The 5,337-nt window shown below is 36.3% G+C and overlaps 1 non-coding gene across 1 annotated transcript; it reads right to left on the bottom strand.

The window, feature by feature from the left end:
• Positions 1 to 2,193: 2,193 nt before the first annotated feature.
• Trnas-aga (transfer RNA serine (anticodon AGA)) lies at positions 2,194 to 2,266 on the bottom strand. The gene has a single exon. It is a non-coding gene; the product is annotated as a tRNA-Ser (tRNA).
• Positions 2,267 to 5,337: the final 3,071 nt, after the last annotated feature.

Raw genomic sequence — 5,337 nt, 5'->3', positions numbered from 1 at the left:
ACAGGTGTTTTGGAACCCAATGTGGGGATATGCGTGATGGGCCTTTGTTAGGAACATAACAATGGGGTTATTTTGATGCGTCATTTTGTATTGACAAATGGCCCTCTCTCGGCCTACTCATGACGAAAACGAAACCACCCCAGTGGTTCATAAATTGCTTTTATTATACGTTGAAAAGTACAATTTTGAACAAACAGTGAATATTATGAATCTGTCGGTTTGTGATGTTCAACAATGAATATAGGGACACGGGCCACATATTAATGGCACTCATGCATATGAGATAATAAAAAAATTGGCCCACGCATGTTACTCTATGACCATTTTATGCAACTTTTTTCTACGAGTTGAAAGTGAAAGTTTTCTTCTGAATGTTTGTTGCGCGGGATATGCTAACTCATGCATATCGATTTTAGATAAATCCTTGACACACTGATAATCATGGCTTATCACACAGAAAATGTAAGTTTTCAATATGCAAATTGGCACGAGTCATAGTAACCTCATGGTGTTAACCCCTCGTACACGAAATACAGGCAAAACGGACCGTTCAGGGAAGACCACTGGTGTGTTGAGAGTCCGTCATTCGTTGGACTTTACATCAATAACAATGATTAATTTTGATTAATGTCTTGTACATACCTTTCAACGTGTTAGAAAGAATACGCATGGTTAATAAGCATGATTCATTACTAGCAGTGGAATGTTATATTGAGATCTAACGTACAAGCTTAAGCTCAATTTTAGATTATAGGCTGTTTACCTTTGGGCAAAGTATCTGAGAATTGATATACGATCTTCCGAAGACGAACAGAGCACACTGTTTTCATGACATCTCGCCTTGTTATTTTTAATGTCCTCATTTTGTACATTAGTTGTTCCCTCATTTGCTACACTGTACAAAGCATCAATTGAAGCAATTACAAAGCAAAGCATCAGTCCGTTTGATCCCCTTAGTCTCTTATTGCTAAATACATTTCATTGTACACAATGATATACAAAATATACAAAATGCCCATTAGAACAGTCAGCTTTAAACAAGATGTTCTCAAACCATGGTTGGAAAACAATTTTAGGCAGAACTTGTTGTTTGCTTGTTGCTGAATAAGCTTATCCTGCTTATAATAGCTGCGAATTCGTACAGTCAACATCTTTGTATTTATCGTAAACACATGTTATTTATGGTGAATAAAATTTAACTGTGACTTTATGAGTGTGTTTTTCTGTGCGTTTGGGCTTGTTTTTGGATATAACCATCAAAAGTCGAGCCAACTGGAACCTCCCCCGTCCCTTCTCCACCAACCTTCACGAGAGCGAGAGAGAGAGTCCGTGGGGCTGGTGAAATACTGGTGAAAACACTCGGTAAAGTTTCGTAAACTCGTAAACCGTTCGTTATAAAACCTAAATGTTCATGAAATCGAGTGGGTAAGGTGGTCCCGCCGGTAAATTTTTTTTTCTAAATAGAAATGGCAGTTTTTCTAACAAAAAACCTCTTTAAAGAATGTTCACTGATTTGTCAAGTGTTACATCACTCATTACAATAGACTTTATATTCAAATACCGCGTATTCCAACATTGTGGTGGGTAGATTTAGGGGAACTTTGTTTATACTTTGGTGATTCAAGCATGAGATTTGATTCACAGTCAGCGTAGAGAAAGGAGTACTTCTTGAGAAAGACATTTGCACGCTATGGAGTGCCAGCCGTAGCAGATTGCGGAAAAAAAATACAGGTAGATAATAACAGGGATTTTCAAAATGGCCGCCATTACTCATTGTATCCAATATGTTTTTCTCTCCAAAATTAAACTCTAATTGCTCTTTAGCTAAATATATCTCGTATTACATATTAATTTTGGTTTTTACCCATACACCGATGTGTGTTAGCACTGTATACTCAGTACTTCCCGAGTCCTGTGAAAAAATATCACAGGCATGTTACTCGGGTGGGATTCGAACCCACGACCCTTGCAATTCTAGAGCAGTGTCTTACCAACTAGACTACCGAGGTTGCCCGGCAGCTAGAAGCAGTTCGAATCCTATGTTTTGGCAGCGGGTACCGCAACGATATAATAGATGTTAAATTTGCATCGGGGATAAAGAATATTAATTTTGGTTTTTACCCATACACCGATGTGTGTTAGCACTGTATACTCAGTACTTCCCGAGTCCTGTGAAAAAATATCACAGGCATGTTACTCGGGTGGGATTCGAACCCACGACCCTTGCAATTCTAGAGCAGTGTCTTACCAACTAGACTACCGAGTATTACATACTCCAATATTGTGTGGCGCATTCCGTGCTTGTACACTCTCATCATCAAAATCATATCATTTCCTACTCTCATGCCGTACTACTGGGACACAACCGTTGTGGTTTCATTCCTGAATATCGATGCATGCAGTAACCCAATGTTCCCAAATAATGTCCAGTTTAAGTCGAGGACTGCCTTTAATAAATCAAATTAGTTTTTAGGGCTTTACTTGCTGACAGTATCACTTAGGGCAAACAAGTTTTAATTTTCAATTCAAACAAAACTCCATTTATAACACCGCTGGCGCCAAGTACGTGCCTGTGTGATACGTCCTTCTAGAAGTCAAGTCCTATCACTTTCCACTAAATTGAGTTTGAATAAGTTCTTGAAATACTTGGCTGGAATAAACCACACTGTGACAAACTGGATCATTTTGTGCTGTTTCTTGAAAACGTGAGAACCCGGTCTTGTTGTTTATACATTAATAAAGGAGTTATACAGTATCGGTAGAGCTGACAATAGTCACAGACAGTGGTCATATTAATACGTGATCAACCTCAGGCCTGTATGAAATAACAAACCTCTGAAAAGTTGGGCTAAATCCGAAATAAAAACCCTAAAACGTAAACTATTACATGGGGATGAGATTTTCTGAACACATGGCTGTCAGAACATAGCTTTTTGGAATAAGAGCAGTCACTATTTTTGTTATCCATACCAATGTTATATAATACGAGTTCCAATTTATGTTATAACGAAAACAAGAAGAGGACGTTGTTTGTACTATGTATACTTATCGCCAAGTTATGTTAAACCCAATCAATAAGATGTTTTTGTGTACCTTCTCCTTCCTTCGGGGCACCGTGGCCTTACTTCAGGGTCAAAACGGTCAGCGCTTTTGAAACCCAAGGAGATGTAACTAAAAAGTACAACTCGTTGGTCGATAAGATTAAAACCCAAGCAAGGTCTATAACAAGATCAGTGGGGCGTCATGTCTTTTAAAAGCTCATGCATATTCACGTATTCGTTTATTTACGTTACGAATGAACATCAAAACATACGATTATCCTTGGTTAAAAGGAACTTAACACTTACCAGTTTGTTTTTTTCTTCAAATATTCATCTTATACAAACTTACAAATAAGTATAATTATAACTATAATATACGTTTTGGGTTTGTAATATGTTTTGGAGTATACCACATTTCTTATAAGATACATTTAGTTGATAAATAGTTATAAATAGTGCTCATGGTTGTATACAAAGCCATTTAAATATTACGCACACATTAAAATATGCAAATATATATGTACACAAAATTAATAACAAAATATACCAATGACATCTAAAACAAATTATCGAATCATAGATATATAAGGTTTTAAATTATTTGGTATAACTGTACATAACATAATTATTAAAAGTAGCAGCTGAACAAGTTTTGAGATATTACTTCATTCTTCTCTATTTAAACGCAAAGTATATATTTGGTTTTTGGAACCGTTCGGCCTTATTAATCAAAACATCTACAAATTTCATTTCAAAAGGTGGTCACGTTTTTAGATGTCGGCAAAAATACGCAGCGAATAATGTCCACGCATGAAGAATAATCCCTAATAGGATATACACATTCTGAAACTTCTCGGATGCAACTTTTGGGCATAACACAATACAACTGTTATCTTTTTACATAACCACATTATAATACAAAATACTTCAAAGTAAACAAAATTAAAAAAAAAGCTCCAAATGCTGCTGTGGGGTTCTAACTTTGAAGTGAAATGATTCTCAAAACGCTTATATAATAGGCTTCTCACCAATGGTTTCTAATATCATTGAGATTAAGAGTGATTTCCAAGAGTGTTAAAGTTCGGTCCATAAGCCGATTTACGCATTTTGTCCACATGAATTACGTGCTATACGGTTCTTGGACTTCATGCTGAGTATACGGTCTATTGGCTTAATACCAATAGTAAAATCGATAACCTACGGATGTCATCGATGTTCACAAGATATGTTGACCATTAAATCTGTTTGTTTCGCTTGGCTGGTTATGTACATCTGTCAATCTCTCATGTATGATGGACACATGAATACCGACCAAAGTGACGTATCAACCTGTCATTCCAATGCCAAATTTCAAAGAGATTTACTTCTTATAAGCAGATGATTCCTAAACAGTTATCTGCTTACCAAAATGTGCAAGATACCAGTAAAAAAAGATGCACGTAACATGGAGCTACATCTTCTGTGCTTTAGAAAAATTTGTGAATAATGTTCTTCCATGTAGGTTATTTTGTAATTGAACCGTAAGACTTAAAAATGATTAATTATTGTTTGTAAGATGCGATATGATAAATAATACATACTTCTTATTGGTATCATTTTATACATAATTGTTGTTATCAGCATGGACTAGAATCCATCGATCTGAAATGAGGCTGTTAATGTGTATCCCTTACTACAGACTTACTCCTTCATGTGAGAAACATCGAAAGGATTCAAGGCTACTCTACCTTACGAAGGGCCCCTTAATCTGTATTCGTGAGCAGAATAATTCCACACTAATCAGCGAACTCTAATACTACCCCTGTAAAGAATGCTCGTCCTTCTTCTATTTGGTCAAAAAACAAAACTTCTCCACTTATCCCCGAAAACTCATTACATTGAAACTGAAAGTCACGATTTCATCGAAAGGCTAAGGCTTGGTGTTCTTAAGAATTGGTTCGCGGAAATAGAAAGTAGCTTTCGGACAGCTAATTGGGACATAGAAAGTTTCATCAAAATTTGCCTTAACTTTTTCAGTGACTAGCCATCATGTACCAATTAGCTTGTCATTCCAATAGTCCATCAGCTTTTTTCTTTGGATCATAATTAATGTATGTCAACACTGTCATTAGCAATTTGTACAGAGATGTGACTTCAGGAATAAACTAGCCAGCAGGACAGCTGGACAGAATTTTGTTTGGTCCTGATAATGTTTAACTGGCGTTTGGCCAGCAAATCATCATCTAAAATGCAATAGTCAATGCTTTCTTTGATTTTTATTTGGTTTGAGTGAACTAGGAATTATTGTAACTTTTAC

Source organism: Asterias amurensis, chromosome 6, assembly GCF_032118995.1.
Source record: "Asterias amurensis chromosome 6, ASM3211899v1".
Taxonomy (NCBI): Eukaryota; Metazoa; Echinodermata; class Asteroidea; order Forcipulatida; family Asteriidae; genus Asterias; species Asterias amurensis.
Note: the sequence above shows the minus strand (reverse complement) of the source record. Positions and strands in the feature narration are given on the sequence as shown.